We start from the raw sequence: 21304 nt of genomic DNA on the forward strand, positions 1-21304 counted from the left end.
TAACAAAGTTTCTTTCTTCTTTTATTGTTCGGACCTGCATAATGAAGCCTGTCATTGAAGTCTATGGGTTTTTTTTTTTGGGGGGGGGGCGGGAGGAGGGATTGCTATCCTATTTCAAAGAGCCAGAAATGGATGTATAGCTTAAGTGACATAGCATCAGCCTTGAGCTGGAAAAGCCAAAGTAAGAGCTTGAGGCCCTGAGTTCAAGCCCTAGTAGTGGTGGGCACACGCACACTCACACACATACACACAGAGCCTATGCTAGCTTTCTACCTCTTGAACCAGCCTTCCTCCAGCATTTGGTAGCTAATTGGAGATAAGATTATCATGGACTTTCCTGCCTAGACTAGCTTTGTACCCAAATCCTCAGCTCTTAGCCTCCTGAGAAGTTAGACTTACAGGTAGACGCCACAACTGCCCAGTAATCTTATTTCTTAAAACACAGTTTGGGGCTGGAAATGTGGCTTAGTGGTAGAGTGCTTGCTTAGCATGTATAAATTCCTCAGTATCACACACACACACACACACACACACACACACACACACACACAAAGCCATAATCTGGGAGGTTAGCTTCTTCAAATACTCTCAAGTCTATAAAAGACACAGGTTGTTCCAGACCAATTAGGTGCTTGCTGTGGGCCTGAAGAACAGGGCCATTTGTGCATCTTTAATGTCTATATGGTTTTCCTATAAACGGTTTACCTACTTTCTTAGAGAAAAACAGAAAGGGGGGAAAAGGGATAAATACTCACAGGAACTGATGATATAACACAGTGCAGCTGCTAATGCATATGGATGTGTCATGCAAATGTCCCCAGCAGAAACACATTCTTTAGTTTCAACCTGCAACCACATTCAGCAATAAGAGTTTCCAAATCAAACTGCTGACTCCTTTTTTATTTCCTTATCAAAACACTCCAGTGTACATCTTACCAGGCAGAGTAAATCAAAAGAAGAACCAGCTGGAGTTACCAGCCCTTGTTCCCTGACTATCAGGTGTGTGCTGTAATTTTACAGATCAATCCGTGAGCTGAACTAAGTAGCTGGGGTGCAGGAAAACCCAAAGCAAAACAGTGATGCTTGGACTAACTTTCCAAGGCCTTATCTTTGTAATGGGACATGGTAATTTTACCACCACATTGCTATTTCTCTGTCTACAGATGTGGCCTGATTATACCTTTATCAGAACATAAAAAGATCCGGGGAACAGAGAGGAATCCTGAGTAATGGAACCTGGTTGTTTTGTCTTTATCTTTTCAATTCTTTGGTTCTTAAAAATTTGCAGATTTTCTGATAAGTGCATAGGAAAAGGGAAGTGAATTCAAGGGAAGGACAAGAGAGAGAGAGAGAGAGAGAGAGAGAGAGAGAGAGGAGAGAGAGAATCTTGTCACACTAAATTTTCCAGAGTAATGACATAGTTGTAGCATATGGCTGTGAATTTCTTGTAATATATTCTTCTCATCACATGGGGTGAGTGTATTTATCGAAAAGTTCTGTATTGGGGAATGAAAAATGTCAAACAAGAAACTTCAACGGTTTCCAGGAGGGGACGTTAAAAGGTAACTGGGGACTGATTTCTCCAACCGCTTTATGGCTGGGAGGAAGAATACCCCTCTGACATTTTTTTATAGGCTTGTATGCGGAAGCTAAGCACTTATAAGAGAGAGGCAGTTGAGATTAGAAGCCGAAAGAGGAAATGAGTACGTATCTGGGGATTAACCCGTGTTTGTGCTCTCCAGGGAAGCCGGCAAGGCACTCACTTTGAAGGTACCTCTCCAGCGAAACGCCATCAATTCTGAATGAAATTACTTAGGGTGAAATTGCGTATCTGCAGGTGGTATCGCGCCTGAGCTGCGCTCCGGGTTTCTTTCTCCCTCCAACTGGGGTTTGACTGGCTTTAGCTGACAGATTGCCACCCCTCCACCTCCCCCCCACCACACCACACGCGAAAAGCCTACTCCTTCAGAAACAAAATGAGGCCTACCACCCTAACATCCACCTCTGGTTTTCATTGCCCGGGCCTGACAGAAGCATGCTCCCATCCGGCAGATTGGATTTCTCTTCCTCTCTCTCCCCTTCTCTAGGAACTGGTGCCCTGGACTTAGAGGGCACCATTAATAGCGAGGAGGCTGGAGAAAAGGAAGGCCAGAATCATAAGAAGGCAATCGGTGTGGTCAGTCAGTCTTCTCCTTCAACCCAAAATGTGGGCTATTCCCTGGCTGGTCCACTCAAAACAAGCCAAAGCCGAAGCCCTCAGATCAAACCCAGTCGGTCAGGTAGAGAGAGAGAGAGAGAGAGAGAGAGAGAGAGAGAGAGACAGACAGACAGACAGACAGACAGCCAGACAGCCAGACAGAGACAGAGACAGAGAGACAGAGAGAGACACAGACCCAGAGAAACAGAGACGGAGAGACAGAGGGAGAGAGAGACAGAAACAGAGACGCAGAGAGACAGAGACAGAGACACAGAGACAGAGACACAGAGAGAGACAGAGACAGAGAGACAGACAGTGAGAGACACAGAGAGACACAGACACAGAGAGACAGAGACAGAGACAGAGGGAGAGAGAGACAGAGACAGAGACACAGAGAGAGACAGAGACAGACAGACAGACAGAGACAGAGAGAGAGAGGAGAGAGAGGAGGGGGGCTCGGGCAGATCTCCTTACACCTTACACCTACTCTTCCCCCCGCCCACCCCCGCCCCTTGCCCATAGTCAAGTCTCGCTAAAGGAGGATTCAGGAAGCCCAGTCCTGGAACGGGTCAGTTCCTCTTTTTCTTTGTTGTTTTCCTAGAGGTGAGATGAGAAAAGCGCGAGCAGTTCGTGCCCACCCCTCCCCTCCCCTCCCCTCCCCTCCCCTCCTTCTCCCCCCCAGGAGGGGGGCAAGTCCCGGAGCGCAGCTGGCGGCGCGCGCTGGGCGGCGCTGCGCGGCCCAAACCCAGATTTCGGGGGGCGGGGTGGGAGGGGGGAGGCCCGGCCGCTGTTTCTGCGCCAGGTCAATGTGTTAATTAAAAGTTGGTCCGAGTTGGTCAGCACGCAGTCCCAGATGTGCGTAACAGCATGCAATTAACACAGGAGGCAGATTTTGAATTGAACATCCCTCCCTCCCTCCCCCCCACAGCCTTCACCCCCCCCCCCGCAGGAAACCCCACCCGAGTCCCCTCCGTCCCTCCACGAGCCATTAAAAGACGTGATGAAATGTGGGCCGTGGTTCTGGGAGGGCTTCGCTGGGGTTGGGGAAGGAGGGAGGGAGGGGGAATGTTTTTTCTAAATTTATATATTTCAAAAAATAAATAGCAAATTGATTTTTTTTTTCCTCTACAAGACGGGCGGGGAGGAGATGCGCTCGCCGCGCTCTGTTCCCACCCCATGTATATTAAACAGCGGCCGAGCGGCGGCCGAGCGGCGCGGTGACCCAGCGCGCGCCACGGTCCCCGGCCGCCCGGCGCGCCCGGCCCGGCGAGCGCCGCCGCGGGCGATGGCGCAGGGGCCTCTCCCGGCCAGATTGCTTCCCGCGTCCCGGGATAATTACCGCGCGCTCACGTGCCCAGCGTCCTAAGTGTGTGTGTGTGCATGCGTGTGTGTGCGTGTGTGTGTGCGCGGGGGAGGGCGGAGGAAGGGAGGGTACTCATATTTTCATACATAGTATTATATGTATTATATATGTATATGTCTCTCTATGTACGTATGTATGTATGTATGCATGTATTCGGGAGATACTTAATATCTTCACCCCATCGGAGGAGCGCGCAGGTTCGGCTTCCATTAGCCCGAGGCTGCGTCTGCCAGCTGCCACCTGCCCGGCAGTTTCTTACTTTTCAATTATTTTTTAATTTTTTATTTATTCATTTTTAGCCCCTTGTGCTGGGTTCCGAGGCCTTCACGGGTCACTTTGTTTCTCTTCCATTCAAGTTGGCTCATTTTAACGTCTCTCTCTCTTTCTTTTTTGCCACCTTCAGAATCAAACAAAAGACACCCCCCCCCATTCCCTACTAAAGGGACTAATTTGCCTCCATCTTCTCTGTCTGAAGTCTGTTAGATCCCCCCCCCCCTAGTTTCTTGACTTATAGATATATCCATTCCACACACCTCCCCCCCCCCCCCCATCCTTCCCGGTAACTTCTCGGTGCCTAGTTGGGCACATTTAAGACACGCTGAACCTCCCTGCTCAACTTGTTTTTATCATTCTAGACTTCGGTCTTAAAAAAAATGGATTAATTGGTTTCAGGGATGGGATATGAACCCATCCCATCGCCAACACTACCAACAAAACGGGGCCGAATTCTCACCAATTAATGGTGGGCGCCGTATCGAAAGGGCGTGCCTTCTTGATGACACCTAATGAAGCAAATAATGGATTTGTAGTATCTTGGCTATTCATCTGGTCCTGGAAGAAACCTGTGTCTTAGGGAGAGATGGATAGTGATGGGTGGAAAGACCAACAACGTGGGCCGGGGGCAGGAAGGAAGGCAGGGGTTGGAGTGGGAGAGAAAGGGTCGGTTACAGATTCTAGGAAAAGGGCCAGATTTGTTGAGTGTCAAAGAAAGCAGCCTGAGCCATGATTTAAACACGCGCGCCGGGCACCATTGTTAACTAACGTCCGACGACTGCCTCCCTCTCCTTCCTTTTCTCTATTTTGTAGGATACAGAAGGTGAATAATGAAACCATTTTGCTAATAGTTTATGAGCCATGAGATTGGAAATGTATATGGATAGACCGAAGCACCAGACTAAAATCATTTGAAAGAAACGAGAGGCTAGGCAGAGAGAGAGAGAGAGAGAGAGAGAGAGAGAGAGAGAGAGAGAGAGAGAGAGAGAGAGAGAGAGAGAGAGAGAGAGAGAGAGAGAATGGAGAAGGAGGGAGGGAGAGAGGGAGAGAATGGAGAAGGAGGGAGGGAGAGAGGGAGAGAGGGAGGGAAAGAACCTCCGTGTCCTCTCTCCCCGCCGGGAGCGCAAAGGGACGGCGAGGCGCCCCGTGCCCGGGCCTCTCTGCTCTACCCGAGGGCAGTGGCTGGGCCCATCCCGCCTCCATCTTCTCACCCCCTGTGTCTCCCCGAGGGGCTGGAACGAGAGGGAGATAAATTGGGGGTGATGGCAAGATAGTGTGAGCCAGAGATAATCGTTGTCGCCAGGATTTTTCTTCCAGCGATGGGATCTGAAAAAAATCTATCACGCTGGGCAGTTTTTTTTTTTCCCAGGCATAAAACAATAGACGTGAACTTCGCACTGGCGACAGCAAGCCTCCGGGACGCAGTGCGCGGCCCTCCTGCTCCCACCAGGCCTGTTCGCCTACCGTGAACACTCGGAGCTTCAAGAACACCCCCTCGCCGCCCCCCCGGCCTCCACACGCCCACAGGGAGCCCTCCCCACTCGCAATCTCTTCATGGAGTTTCTGTGGTATCCAAGCCAGAGCGTTGGTGGCAGGATAGACTGGGGACTTGAAGGGCTGGACGGGGTAGAAGGTGAGACGCTGGGCTAGGACGCACAACCTCCAGAAGTTCTAGAAGCCAGCTGAGAACACTAACCCAAATCAGTGGCTGGGGTGGGGGGGGGGGGGGATGTGAGTCCTTGGAAGCCAGGGCTCGCAGGAGGCGTCCGGCGGCTCAGCCAGCGTCGGCCCGCTGCAGGCCAAGGCTGGCGGATGGAGTCTGATTGTAGCGGGGTGGCACAGACAGGTGCGTAGCGCTGCGGGCGCAGCCCAGACAAGGGTGTCTCACGATCCCCAGACACCGTCTCACTGGGCACACCTTTATGATCGCTCCAGGTGGTGGGCTGCCTAGGAGGCCCTTGGCTTAGAGGGGGAGGTGCGGCCGCCTGCGAGGCACCCCCGCCCCCTGCCCCGCAGCGCAGGCTTCTCCAGTGCTGGAAAAGAAGTCTCGTGCGCCCCGGGACGCGCGGCGTCGGGAGGCTAGGGCCGCGCCTGCGCGGGAGGCCAGCGACGGTCACCTCCCCGCCCCCCACACCCCCGTTCACACCGCAGCCCTTTTTGGCTCTTCTTCCAAACCCCAGTGGATTCCAGGGCAGAGAAGTTCTACCATCCCGCAGGGGTCACTAGGGGGAATCGGTGATGGAAAAGCGTGATCTGGAGTTTTAATATTCGCACAAGCACCAAGTCGGAGATCCTTTCCGCCCCGAAGGCGGATGGGCATTTGCCCGTTGCCAGGGTGGGCACTGGTGGCGGGCCTGGGCGCAGGTGGGGTAAAGTAGTATGGACTTCTGAAGGGTCAGACGCTGCCCGGTTTTGAGGCCTCCTTTGGGCCGATTGGGCGGAGTTTGCTCTTCTCCCAGACCTGGAGGGGGGCATCCAGCCTCCAAACGGAGCGGGGCAAACTCCTTTCACCTGCAGCCCCGCCTGCCCCGTACACAGGCTCCCGACTTCTTCAATTCCCACCAACTCTGGCGCTGTCTTTCCTGTAGATCTTTTACAACCCCTCCCCCCCGACATTCAGGCTACGTTTAGAGAAGCAACTCGTGAACCGAGGTGTCTGGAGTAGGAAGCCAGCACGGTATCTGTGTAGTCGAAGGTTGTATTTTTGAGGAAACACTTAGAATGAAGATTAAAATCGAGCTAATCCTTTCACAGCTTGACCCTGGCCAAAAACATGTAAAGTAAGAGGGAAGAGAGGGAAAGGGAGAGCAGGAGGGAGAGAGGAAGAGGAACAGAGAGAGAGGGAGAGAAAGAGAGAGAGCAGGAAGGGGAGAGAGAGAGGGGGGGAGGGAGAGAGGGAGAGAGAGAGCGCACTCTGGGTCGCGATCAACTCTCTCCCAAAGAACTAGCCAAGAGAAAAGACGTCCGTGGGGTCATGGGGTGGAAGGTGGAAGGCTAGGCGGGAAAGACCCTTGCTTCTCCCCTAGGAGAACAAGGACAGAACCCCTGTGTGAGCCTGTGTTCTCCAGGTCCTGCCAGATTGAGAGTTCAAGCCAAGTAACCGAATGGTCGACTAGCCCTGGGGGATAAATCCTGCCCCTGAGCAAGAAAACCTGTACTCCAGTGCACTTTCCTGCCTTCTGGACTCGCCCTTTGGCATTTCCTTCCAACTCCCCTCCCCCAACCCCCCAGCCACAGACCGCCTCCCCCCCCACAACCCCTCCTCTCCGCCTCCACCGTTCTCAGAGTCCTGGAAGGGTGGGGGGGGTTGCGGAGAACCGGGTTCGAGGTCCTCCACCTCCCCTTCGCATCTACAGCCACCCCGAGGCCGCTTGGGCCTCCGGGGCCTTTGCCCTACCAAGCGGCTGTGTGGGGGGGGGGGTGCGGAGGAGCGGGGAAGGGGGGCGCTTGCGAAAGCAAACAGCCCTACTGTACATTCTAACTCGACACCCCCCCCCCCCTTGTAACTCCTGCCAGGAGGGAGGAGAGTCGGGTCGTCCCCGGAAAGGGGGAACCTGCGCAACATTTACAACAGCTCCTCTCATTTGTTAGTTGATTCCGTCTAAAAGTTCGCTATTTATAGGCTACACCGGCCGCCCGAATCCCCGCGCCCGCTTCCCCGGACTAAACGAGAGCCCGGTCCTGGCGGCGCCCAGCGGCCCCGGCTTGGTGTGTCCCGTGATTGGTTCTGTTTGATCTTTCTGCCCTCCCCGCCGCAGGCCACCCGGGAGAAGCCCGCGGGGAGCCCCTGAAACCACCGGCTCGCAGTCGCTGCACCCCAGACCGCGTGAGTTCGCGTCTGAACCACCCGCTCCCCGTCTCCCCCCAGCCGCCCCGGGCGCGCGCCGGCGGGAGGGCGCACCGCACGCGCTGCGCCCCCATGCGCACCGGGCCTCCTCTCCCTTCCACCTCCGGCTCTCCCCACTCCCCGCTTTGATTTCTCCCTTCTGTTTCCTTATTCCACCGCATCTTTGCCGGTCCGGACACCTCTGTCTCAGGCCAGCGCTCAACTTCCAGCTGAGTTTGCGCCTAGATTAAAAACAGTAATACTAAGATGAAACTGGTCTTTACGTGGGAGGCGGGGTGGACGCGCGCGCTTTATAAAGGAGAAACCTGTGCCTAGCTGGCTGGGAGGGGGGGGGGGGGGTTGGGGGAGGCACGTGCTGGAGCCAACCCGGGGCGCGACCCCGCGATCTGGGGCTGGGAGGTTAGGGGCGTCCGGGTGTGTGTGTGGGGGGGAGACCTTTTCTCCCCCAGTGACTCTGTACCCCAAGAATGAGAATGCGGTCGGTGCCCACATATCCGGCCATTTGGGGGTATCCTTCGGCGGTGCGCGAAACGATCTCTTAATCAAAATCTCGGAACCTTTCTGGGCAGAAAACAAGGGGAGGAGGAAAAGGACGTGGGCTGGGGGTGGGGAGAAAAGTCGGGGGTTAGGTCCCCAAATTCCAAGAAGCCTACTGATCGCTGAGATTCCTTTTTCCCGGCGGCGGATTAGGACAAGACTCGCCTAGAGACAAGCGCAAAGGTAGTGATTCCATAGGCCTTGACCTTATCCTCTTTTTCTAAATGCCAAAGCCTCAGACAAAGTCTCTGGGTCACAGAAGTCCAGTGTCATGGGGTGGGAAGACCGGGAGGGGTTCTCCGAGCTCGAAGCGACCGACCCGTGCGCAAAGGCGCGCGTCTGGTGCCAGGAGAGGGCTGCGCGCGCCCAGCCGCGGCCAGGCGCTTTCTTGCAAACACTCAGCTTCTGGCTCGGTGAGTCAAAGTGCCTTTTCTAGTCTGGACCCGGGCACGACTTTGAGGGGAATGACACGAGGAAGGTTGTAACTTAAGTTAATTCTGAATTTGGGTCCCTTTGGACAAAAATAAGAGCGCAGGGCTGGGTTAGGAACCAGTGAGTAAAGGTGGGCTTGGCTTTGACTGCACCAGGGCCTGTGCCCTTGGCTACGTGCATCCGGATTAATTTCTTAGGCACCAACACTTTCTCCTAACATAGAGAATGCCACAGTAAGAATCTTCATTTGATCTCGTTCACCGCCCCGACCCCCCCAAAAATGCCCAAACACCCTAAGTGGCTCTATAGAGTAGTAGGGTATGACGCCCCCCCCCCCAACACCAAACACCTGTGATAATGTCTTAAGAAGAGGACATAGGCCCCAGGATGTGTGCACTATTCATGCCAAGGAGGTGAAGTGCATATGAGGTGCGGTGTTCAGTCTGTGGTTCCTCCACCCTCCAGTGTTTCTCCTGCCTGAAACCGTCTGGTTCAGACTGGACCCGGGGCGCCCACACCTAGTCCTGAGCGGCACAGATTCTTGATTCTTAGCCCAGTGGGGCCCAATATAGCTTGCGATTCAACTGCCAAAAGTAAAGTTGAGTTTCTGCAAATATCCCTGGGCAGCATAGGGGGACATGGGTAGAGGTGGGTCTTAGAACAACTTCATAGCTAGAACCCAGTGGTGCTGGCCATAGACGCCAGAATGCCAGGGGCTGGAAGTTCTGTGACTTAGAATCTCTCCTCTGCCCCATTCATCACAGTAAATGCCACTTGGTTTTCCTGTGGCAGGTTTGTCTGAGCTGCTGGTCTTTTGCCTAAGCCCAAAAGGGAAGGGAGGGATGGAAGGAGAGAACAAGGTCAAAGTAAGAAAGACGGAAGTGAAGAAGAGAGAAGAAAGATAAGATGAAAGGAAAGTTATTGTGAACAATGTTTTTAAAAGGACCAGTTGCTAGCCATTTCTTTTCTTCTCTCCTCAAACAAACAAACAAACAAAAACCCAAGATGTTTAGAAAAGGAAGCAGGTAGCCCAAGACAACCCTACTTCACCCCAGTGTCAGAGCTGCCTGTTCATTGATTCAACTGATTCACCCTTTTCTCTTCCTGACCCTCAAAGGCATGGCTGTGAAATATTTGGCTCTGGTGCCTGTCAGTGATGGAGAAGGCCAAGTCTTCTATTCTAGACACCCTGACAATGTCACTTGGCATAAACTCAGGGGCTGTCGGGTGGGTGACACTGTGTCAGGCTGCTGGGCTGTAGTGGGAGAAGAGTCCTTGCCGACATCACAGTGATTTTAGGACATTTGTGAGCCCGAAGGCTTTGGTCCACTTTGTCAAAATGCGATCTTCAAACTTGGGAGCTTCTTTTGCTTGACAAAGTGAAGTAAACTTCCCTGGGCTCTGAATTCTACTTGAACTCCAGGCAGGGCCCTGTCCTCTTCTCTGTAACTCAGTGGGTCTTTTCTGGCTGGTCTCTTGCTATTTGTATACCCCCGGATCTCTGGTTTGACCTACAGTTTGCACTCTAGATCAGAAGTCGTGTCTCTGAGTATGAGTAGAGATGCCATTTCCACCATTCAGACAAAACTAGACAGCAAACTTGGTGGTGTATGGAAAGGCCAAATCCATGAAGGAAGAAGCAGTTTTACTCTCTCTTACTTTTCACTTTCAAGGAAATCTATACAGTGACAAAAGATTGTTCTTTCCAAATTCTTCAGGTGCATGACCATAAGCCCCTATAAATGACCCATGTGCAGTTTGGCAGCAATAGCTACCTGTGCCCATGTGAGTCCAGATCTTCATCTTCCTACATGGCGTCCATCACAGTTATAAGCTATTATTGGCCATCATTTTACAAATATCCAGCACAGAAAGGCCAAGCAGTCTGTAATTTGTATTTTCCATAGCTGCTGAAACCACAGGATGGAATGACCAACTTGAACTGTGCCAGTCCAACATCCTCATATTCCTGTAGTATACCTGCCTGGCCTCCCTTTCTCAGCCCCAGCTCCAATCCTTCAGAAACTAGCCCATCTTTTCTACTTCCTCAATGTCTCCCTTTTCCTAACTAAACCTTTGACTAGAACAAAGAAATACCAAGCTGGGTACAGGGTGGGGAGCTTGAAAAGGTGGAACAGTACCTTTCGTCTTCTCTTTTTACACTCTGACCCTAACACTGCCTTTTTTTTTTTTTTTGGAGGGGGGAGGCTCACAATGGGCTACCCTCCTTCTTGCAACTTCTTATCTTTAGAGGTGTCAGCTTTAGTCTCCTTCTAGGATTTCAATTGATTACTCAATTTATACATTTTCAAGAAAAGAACTGAAGCCTGAAACAGGGATGGCAGGAATAAAAGGTGAGGAGAAAACCCAGAGAAAACGGAGTGCTCTATTGGACAAAGGATTTTGACTAACTCCCTCTTCCTCCTGTTAGATGTCACTGGTCTTAGATTTCTTTTATCGGCCTTTATTTTTAATGTAGGTGGCTAATGTAGCCACAGGTGGAGGTGCATATTGTAGTTGAGCCTGTCATATAGGAACTTCGGACAGCTAGGCAACCTGTAGTGTTCAGTGCCAGCTCTGTCTTTCTGAATTTTATAAATCAAGTAAAGTGTTTGTTTTCCATCAAGCTCCCATTCCTCTTCGACAGTTTGGTTTCAATTTCTTTATTTCTCATATTTCCTTCCAATAACAGCACCCGAGCCAGATGTGTTTAGCTTCTGTGAGGCAACTTATTAGTACCACAGTTCTCTAGGTAATTCTGGCTGAAACTGCCTTGGTTTGCACCTGAATTAGACATACTGTACTTGAGAGGAAAGTAAGGATTAAAAAAACAAACTTGAATTATTCAGATCCTCACTTCCCTTTTTTTTGCCCGTTTGAAATCTGTCTGGTTATAGTAATGTTTAAGTACACACATCATAAAAGATAAACAATGACCTCCTACGTAGAAATCTTTGAGATTTCTTTAAAAAATATGTTTTAATGTATGTTTGGAAGCTATTCTTTTGGAATCAATTGACAGCTGGACTTAAATTTCAGGACCTTCTCTTTAACTTTACCTACTTTTACTTTTTTGTAATTCTCTGACCTTGCAGTCGACTGCTGTTACAACATGTACTTAAATTAAATATTTTAACATTTAAATCTCAAGTACTTTAATTTTTCTGCCTGAATGAGCAACTTGACAGAAATACACAGTTCAGAAAAATTATATCTGAAACTTATAATAAATTCCAGTGAGTTGTTCATTTAAGCTGTATTTTCTTGTCAACAGTCTAATAATAAAAAGGACACTTGTTTGTGAGACACAGAGACACACACGTATTTTTTTAATAGGGAGATATATTTAATAATTACTTTTTTCCAGTGTTTTTTATTTTTAATATGATACATTGTTGTTCGAATTAATGAAGTATTCTAATCATTGATCTTCAAAATTCTTGTCAGAGTAATTAATACAGTGATTACAGATTGCAGATTTTAATGTCATTTAGAAGGGAGAAGTTTCCACCCATATTGCTGATGGTCAGATTGGTGAAGCTTTTGACAGGGAACATTTAGAAGTAGAGATGTAGTTGTTTCTCCTAGCAAACTGACAAAACAAGAGTGCCACTCAAGAGCAAAGGGTGGATGGCGAATGGCACAACAAAATAAGTGCAATGGGAGAGTTTTCAGTTACTCTCTTCGAGATGTAGTTTTTACTCTTTGAAATTGTTGGTATCAGAGCTGGGGGTACAGTTCAGTGCCAGAGAACTTACCTAATGTGTGGGATGCCCTCAATTAGATCTCCAGCACAACAAAAACAAAAACTGACAATTTATTCAGGTGATAGAATCATGAAATTATATTGTATGGGAGAAAATGCTAATACTTTTCATAATATTAGGTAGGGTTTTTTTATTATGTATTCTTCATTCCTTTATTATTTATCTTTTATTCTTTAGTTCTTTACTCACATTTATGGTCTGTTATTTTTATTTTTTATTGCTATTACAAAGATGGTATACAGAGGAGTTACAGTTATGTAAGTCAGGTAATGAATACATTTCTTTTTGAACAGTGTTACCTGTTCCCCTGTTTTCTCCCAGTTTTTCTCTCCTGACTGCCTCCACCATAAGTTGTATAATTCTTTTTCAGCATAGTGTCTAGTGAGTATCACTGCTATATTTATTTACTCTTTGTCCCACCATTTTGGTGTTTCTCTCCACAAAAGAGATAAACTTAGATAAAAGACAAAAGGCACAGAAAACCAAAACAGCAACAAAAGGAGGGAAAACAAAAGCAAAATAAAAAATCCTTTCATTTCCATTTCTTGGAGTTCATTTCAATAAAAATCATTTTATATGGTCATGAGCCTGGGTGATCCTCTCCTGAGAATATTCTCTTTTGTCTCACTGTGTGAATATCTAGAAACCTGTGTAAATGTGGCAAAATTCACACATCATACAATTAACCATTTAAATCGCATTAAAGCACCCGAACTTCCAAACCTATCATTCCTCCCTCCCTTCTTAGGCCCTGTATGTACTTCAGCCCCATGGGTGTACCTGTTCTGAATATTTAATATCAAAGAGATTACATAATACGTGAAATTTCACTTGATGCAGTACTTCCAAGATTTATTCATGCAGTAACCTGTGTTTATGGCTGAACAATCCTGGATTGTATGGATGGATCCACTTGGTTTATGTTTTCATCAGCAGATGGACGTTTTGACTGTTATCGGGAATGCTGGGTGAACATCTGTATGCCAAGTTTTGTTTCAATATGTTTTCAAGTTCTCTGGTGTATGATTTTTGTAACCCACCAATCTGCTTTCTTCAGCAAATGTGCAATTTTAGATTCATGCCAAAATTGTATGAGGGCTTTAATTTATCTACATTGTCACCAATGTCATCACCACTTCCTTCCTTCTTTTTTTAATGATAACTGTAGGAGTGAGTGTACATATTGTTCAATTTATAGTCCTCTAAGAACTAACCATATTGACCATCTTAGCCATTTGTATCTGTTCATTGGAGAAGTGTCTACTCAGAGCTTTTGCTCAGTTCTAAATTGTGAGTTTTGTTTCTTGGTTATACTCAGGAACTTGAGTTTGCTAGGTGGGTACTCTTACACTTAAATTAAGGGCTGCTCCCAGCCCTTAACTTTTTTTCCTCACTTGTCTTTTTCATGTTGAATCGTAAAAGTTTTAATGTCTTTTAAATACTAGAACCTTATGAACTAGATGAGTTGATATTTACATTTTCTTTATTCCTGTGACTTTCTATTTTCTTGAGAATGCCTGTAAGTCATAGAGGTTTTAAATTTTGAGGAATTCCAATTTAGCAGTCACTATTTCTAATAACAGGGCTCAAATTAGACACAACATACAATTTGGGGGGGGGGAGGGCTTGGTTGTGGGCTTGAATTCAGGCCCTTTCGCTAACATTTTCTGCTCAAGGCTGGCATTCTACCACTTTGAGCCACAGCCCCACTTCTGGTTTTCTAGTGGTTAATTGGAGGTAGGAGTCTCACAGACTTTCCTGCCTAGGCTGGCTTCGAACTGCAATTCCTCAGATCTGTCTCCTGAATAGCTAGGGTTATAGGCGTGAGCCTCCAGCACCTGGCACACTCAAAAACAGTTTAAAAGAATCATAGGTAAACAGAAGACTCTTGTACTGCTCAAGCAACTTTAACCAATCCAGATTATCAGGGAGTACATAATGTTACTCCTGTTGTTCAAGGAAAGGAAATATGTAAGTCTACATTGACCTTTTTATTAGAAAAAGTCCTGACTTATTCAGATAAGATGTCTACCTTCGTGAATGAGATCTTTTATCTTGAGATGACAGTCATTGTTATTTTTAAAATTATCACTATCAAATTCATCTACCAAGAAATTTCAAATAATCTTCTCTGTTTAAATAACATTAAGGATCTGCCTTAAACCAACAAGAACCAGGAAAATCAAAGCAAAGGTTGACAGGGTGTTCCTAACTTAGCAGTCGGTAGCACACAGGCCCCAAAAGTCATGTGACCTACTTGTAAAGTCCCTGGAAGAAAGGTCTTGGAGTCCAAAGAGAAAGTAAATTATTTCAAAACATTGTTAAGACAAAATTTAAAAGAGTAAAGATAGAAATAGATGTTATAGAATGGAAACACTTCTACTATCTAAAACTAGTTACTTATGGACACTTTACAGATTAAAAATAAAACATACTGTGTTTTGAATCAGGTCTTTATTTAATATTTAGTTATTGAGTGAGAAGACCTGTTGCAAACATATGTGTAGAGATCTCTGATCTGCGGTGTCAGTATGTGGGCCAGATTTCTGAATGTGTTATTTTATGGAGGATTATTTAGTAAAGCACTGAACACTTCATAAATGCCCACCCACTTCTTTGTGGCCCATGAGTAAGCACACAACTGTTATCCCCACTTAATCTTGAAGGATCTCTACAGAAACTTTGTTTCCCAATCTTTACCTCTTGCTGAGCATATGTGAAGCCCTCAGATCAATCTCCAAAGGCAGAACAAGAGATGACAGATAGATCAACAGACAGATACACACACACACACACACACACACACACACACACACACATCATACATATGAAGTTCTCAATTCTACACAATAGACACTATTATTTCTTCCCATTTCATAGATGAGGAAACTGAGGCACTTTACTAAACAAACGAATAAGTATAAATAGGAAATATTGTAGACATCTTGTTAATAACTGGAGATGAGTTGTCTATCCCTTTGTCTTTTAGGTCATTTTTTTTTAATCATTGTAAAATATGGGGAGTTGTTTTTTGTTTTATTTAATGCACAGGAGGTAATTACCAAGCACTATCTAATCTCTTCCCAAAAGCTGTCTTCAGAACATGTCACAAAGTTGAGATATAATCGACTCAGTCTTTAGTAATTTCCAAATATTTATGCTATACATTTGGGCCAAGTCCCTCAATGGGTCCAGCAGTTCAGTCACTAAAAAGGTCTTCTGAAAGAAGAGAGAAACGGATATGTACAATATCCCAGTGTGGTGTCATTATACATATTCCAGTACATCCAGTTTTGAACCATCTAATGATTTTTAATCACAATATTTTATTAGCAAGCACTTTCCTTCTCTAAATACATCAATACCAACCAGAGTGTTTACTCTAGTGATCTGCCTGTTTAAGACTGAAGAGTCTGTTCTTTGAAGGTCTGATAGCAAGCAGAGGAATAATGAATATGCTGTGGCCAATGTCCTTTCTATAGCTTGATCTTCACCATGAATTGGCAAATTATGGATCCATAAGCCTGAGCCTAATGTGCTGTGGAACCGTCTGCCAGGCTGGTCGATGTGGATCTAGTCTTCCTGGTCCAGCCCTGTTTTCTCTGTCTTTGCATAGTCAGCAGAAATCCTTTTCATGCTGTTCATACTTCTGTGTTGCAATAGGTATTAGAATACTTTAGAACACTGAAGTGCTACAAACTTACGTTTTGAGCAATGTGTGTTTGCTCCCTCTCTGCTAGGTATTAAAACTGACCTCTCTTCCTTTTACAAGTCTATGAGATAGATGGGTAGGTTGCTAGGTGGATAGGTTAAGAAACATGTTATGGATTCCACAGAGAGTAAGACTACAGATTATGCCTGGGCCAAACAATGCATGAGGATATACATCAGCAAGTCAACGCAGCCTGTGATCAAGTCCAGGACTCTTCACCACTAGGGTCTGCTTGTCAGCACATCTGATCATGTGTGGTGCCTGAATGCTTGTGTCAGATTGACTTGCATTATTTGTGTAAAAATGTACATTCCTGGGTCCCTGCACTAGAAGTGAGGGCTTCCTCAGGACCCAGGGTTTTAGTGATATACCTAAGAAATTCTTATACAGAGCAGAATTTTAAGCATTACTAGTTTAGATATTATGCTAAAGATTGTTTGGGGAAGCTGGGTGCCAGTGGCTCATGCCTATAATCCTAACTACTTAGGATGCAGAGATCTGGGATCATGGTTCAAAGCCAGCCCAAGCAGGAGTCAGTATGACTCTGAACTAAGTATCCACTACTCCTCCCACAACAAAAAACCCAAAACAGAGCTCTGGCTCAAGTGGTATAGTACTAGCCTTGAGCAAAAAGCTCAGGGACAATGTCTAGGCCCTAAATTTAAGCCCCAGGACCCGAACACACACACACACTCACACACACACACACACACATACACACACACACACACACACACACACACACACACACACACACACACTGAGGAGAGATAAGGAAGTTTCTGGCTACACATAAATACTGTGAACTTTTAATAATTCACAAGATGGAAGATTTTTAAAAAAATATTTAATTTAATTTTACTTTATGGTATTGGGTATCAAACTAGGGCTGTGCATGCCAGATTAAGCTCTCTGTCACTGAGCTATACCCCAGCATCAAGCTGGGTGATGGTGGAATGCTCCTATAATCCCAGCTACTCAAGAGGCTGAGACTTGGATGGTTGTGATTGGAAGTATTATTGCTTCTATTTCTAGTTAACCAGGAAAATGGTGGACTAAAAGCAGGAGTCAAGTGGTAGAGCATCAGTCTAACAAGCAACCTAGTTGTGTAAAAATCAGTTCAAACCTTAGTAGGAGAGAGAGAGAGAGACACAGAGATAGAGAGAAACAGAGAAACAGAGAAACAGAGACAGAGCAACAGAGACAAAGAGGCAGAGAAACACACAGAGAGAAAGAAAGATAGAGAAAGAATTTCGAAATAAATTTTAAGTTTGGGGAATCCTTTTTTTTAAAGGTACTCTATAGAAACGTGTCATGAAAAGAAACCGTCATGTTTCTACCACATAGTTTTACAAAGTCCTTCCTGTGGGACTCTACTTCTATAGAATAGTCAATTATTCATGAAAATGTCAGATACTATGAAAAGCATTTGAGAAACAGCAGCAAAGAAAACATTATGGCCTGTGACTTCATGGAAGCATCTTACAGTCTATGGAGAAAAGCTTAAGGAATAATGGGTTGCTCAGTTCTCTTGAACACAGGAGGTAGGAGAGCCCTGTATGTACAAGTATGTCCTGTGAATATTAGATTTATGGTATGTGATATTTCCTATACTTACTCAGCTCTCTTTATAGAAAACCCAAATTAAAACTAAGCCCAAATGTAAAACTCCTAGAGTGAGAGATGTCCAGAACACTTATGTGAAATGTTGTAGCCCCTGGAAAGCCCAGGGCTTGGGCACTGGTTATAAACACGGAGTATCTCATAAACATGGAATCCCATGTACCACCCTCTTCAGGATGGTATGTTGTCCTGACATCCTAGCAAGCACTGAGATAAGCAATGGGCAGAATTTAGTCAAAGTCATGGTGTTCAGGGATACAGCCCAGCTCCCTGACTGTCTTGAGAGTGTATTGATTGGATTTCAGGCATGGAGCGATCCTGGATGTGTCTCTGGTTTCTCCACCTGGGAACTGGTAAAGGCAGAAGAGTTGTTTTAGTGTCCTGCAAAGATTCTGAGGCCAGCTTGAATCAGCTGATCTGAGCAGAGTCTCCCAGCTTTTGGCTCAATGTCTAGTTAGGAGATTTCTCCAGCAGACTTAACTATACCCCCTGTTTATGCATCATCTACTTTTTTTTATCAAGACAGTTGTTAGGAAAATGAGAATGTAGGCATTTTTAGTGGGCTAACCAAACTCAGCCACCTTGTCTTCTTATTCTTTTCCTCTGGCAGTGACTACGTGTAAACAGAACATAGTGATTTGGCAGCTGCTTAGACTGCTCAAGAGTTGTTCCTTTACATGATGGATGGATTTAAATAGTTTGATTATTGACGCTTATCAAATTATCCAGAAACCTGCCACATCACTACCTTGATGCATGCACTTGGACAGTTGTTAAAGAAGCTTTTGAAAATTACTTGTTTTTCTTGGGCATCATGCTATTTAAAGACTTGTTACTTTATTTTTTGTTTAGTACACACTTTATTCAGAAGCAAGTCTTAACCATACAAGTCTTCTTATGATTAGGCAAAGTGAAAAAAAGAAATATAGAAATATCTCAAAGTTCAGATAGTTGCCACTTGACTGTTTAACTACTTGAGACAAATGTTTCTTGTCCCCTTTCAAGATTGTAGTTTTTTTCTCCTTTGTGAAAAGACCCTAAATCTCTAAGTGTTGACCTTAAGTTCAAAGACTAAATAGAGTTTACTCTTGTAATTACTTTAAACAAAGAGGAGTTAAATACAGTTACCACCTTTAGAAGATTACTTACATCCTATACTTGCTTACAATAGCAAGTATAGGAGGTATAGTGTACAGAGTGAGTACTCTTGTTGGCTAAGCAAATAAATATCAGATAAATGCTAAATGAAAAGGTTATATAAGCATTGTGATGGCATTCAAAAGAGCTGAATCTTGTCATGAACAATTAGAGAATGCTTTCTCCACCAGATTGCTTTGAAAAGGTGTAGGTAGAGTTGGAATAGCAGCAAAAGAAAAGATATGTGCCTAGGGTTTTTTTTTTATACAATGACAAGAATGCGAGTAAAAATACAGAAGTACAGCAATAGAAGGTATACTGGGACAAAATAGAATCATATTTAGATGAAGGAAGAGAGGAAACCAACAGGGAATTAGGAGAGAGCTAATGTATTTGAGAAGCCCATAGGTGTCTAAAGTGTTGGGTTCATTATCCATCTTTCTATCCTCATAACCAAGGAATATATTGTTATTGAAAGTTAGTGCAACGTATCTATTGTGTAGCTTTTCAGCTGGGAAGTAAATGGGAGACATTTCTCAGGCTGCTTTGCAGCTACTTGGGGTCAAGTTCTCAACCATGGAAAGTTAAGAAGTATATGGGCTCTTTCCAACCTGGACTTTGGGAAGGAAAGAGCTATAAATGAAGCACCATGAGATCTAAGGGGAAAAAGAACTTGAGATAAAGGAATCCGGGTTTTGCTGAATCTGTGCTTGGGCTCTATTTGAATGAGAAAGAAATTTGGGGAGAGTTAAACTACTGAGATGTCTCTACACAGCAGCTAGAATTACCTTGAATAACACAGATATTCTTACAGCTGTATACAAAAAAGAATCATAGCTGTAAATCACACAACTAATAAGAAGTAAAGTAAGACTAGGTTGCAAATCATGTCTTTCTTTGGATCATTTCTTTTTTATTTTATTCCTACTGGCTTAACACTGACTCCATACTAATGGCTACTAGTTCTCTGATACTAATAGTAGTTCTCTACTAGGTCAGATCTCTTTTTTTGCAGGTCGAGACAGGTGCCTGCAATTGTCTATGGAATACTTATACTTGAAAAATCTATGTAGTTTAGAATAAAAAAATAAAGCTCTTACTTAATGAATTAAGTAGATTCTTTTTTTTAATAGAGTAAGCCACCTACCAAGGGGATGATTGAGTGAGCCTGTCTGCTTCATGGACCGCTTGATTCTTCCTATATTGTTTTCCTGACACCCCTATGCATTCTTTACATAGTTAGAGCTAACCCAAGTCCCAGTTATCTGAGATGAAATCCAGGACAAGCAGTTTCCTTTTGCGGGAGTGACACGCATTTTCCCTTCAAGAAGGGATACTCTTGTATTTTTTTTTTTTTTGTCAGTCTTGGGGTTTGAATTCTGGGCCTGGGTGCTGTCCCTGAGCTCTTCAGCTCAAGGCTAGTGCTCTACCACTTGAACCACAGCACCACTTCCAGTTTTCTGGTGGGTTATTGGAGATAATACTCTCATGGACTTTCCTGCTCCAGCTGGCTTTGAACCTCGATCCTCAGATCTCAGCCTCCTGAGTAGCTAGGATTATAGGCGTGAGCCACCAGCGCCCGGCTACTCTTGTATTCATATTGTCTTCTCAAGAGGATGGCCATGTGATCATCTGGTGACAGACAGCTGCTCTACAAGGCTGGACAGGGTAGTTATTGATAGGTGATTGCAGGCACAGTTACGATAGTATTTAGTGATAGAGGAGGGAAAAATGAAGTTCAGAAACAACCATCATTCTGGTATTTAGGTATCAATTCTCAATGGATTTAAAACTGTACTCAGCCATCTACCCATACTGACTTCTCTTCTTGTACTCTCTCCCTTGATTAATAGTCATATTACCTTCCCAGAAGCCCAAAGAACAGAGTGACAGACGTTGGCTCTTTTACCTTACTCTCATTTTAATCTCTCTTGAAATGGCCCCCTCTACTTAATGATTCATGACTTATCATATCTCATGTAGACTTGGAGGCGTGGCCTCCTAACTGGTCGCTCACTATCTAGTATCTACCTATCAAGGACATCTTTCATACTACCAGGAGAGTGATTTTTCTAAAATGCAAATCTGATCACCGTTTCACTGCCCACTCCCTTTTTTTTTTTTTTAATTTTACAACCCTTCAGTGATTTCCCATGGCAAAAGTCCAAAATTGCTGTGCGGAGCACAAAAGGCCTTCTGTGGTTTTGTCCCTGAATCTCTCCAGCTTCCTTTTTGACACTTTGTGATTTCCCTCTCCCCCACTCCCAAACAGAGCACGTCCACAGCTCAGTTACACTGAGTGATGGCGGACTGTTTCTTGTCTTCCTGTATCTGCTCATATGTTCCTCCTGCCTGATAAATGATTATAAACCCTCAAGCCCCAACAAAGCTGTCCCATCTACTGTCTGGGATGTTA

This window comes from Dipodomys spectabilis, unplaced genomic scaffold (genome assembly GCF_019054845.1).
Source record: "Dipodomys spectabilis isolate Male_0828 unplaced genomic scaffold, ASM1905484v1 ptg000069l, whole genome shotgun sequence".
In the NCBI taxonomy this organism is placed as follows: Eukaryota; Metazoa; Chordata; class Mammalia; order Rodentia; family Heteromyidae; genus Dipodomys; species Dipodomys spectabilis.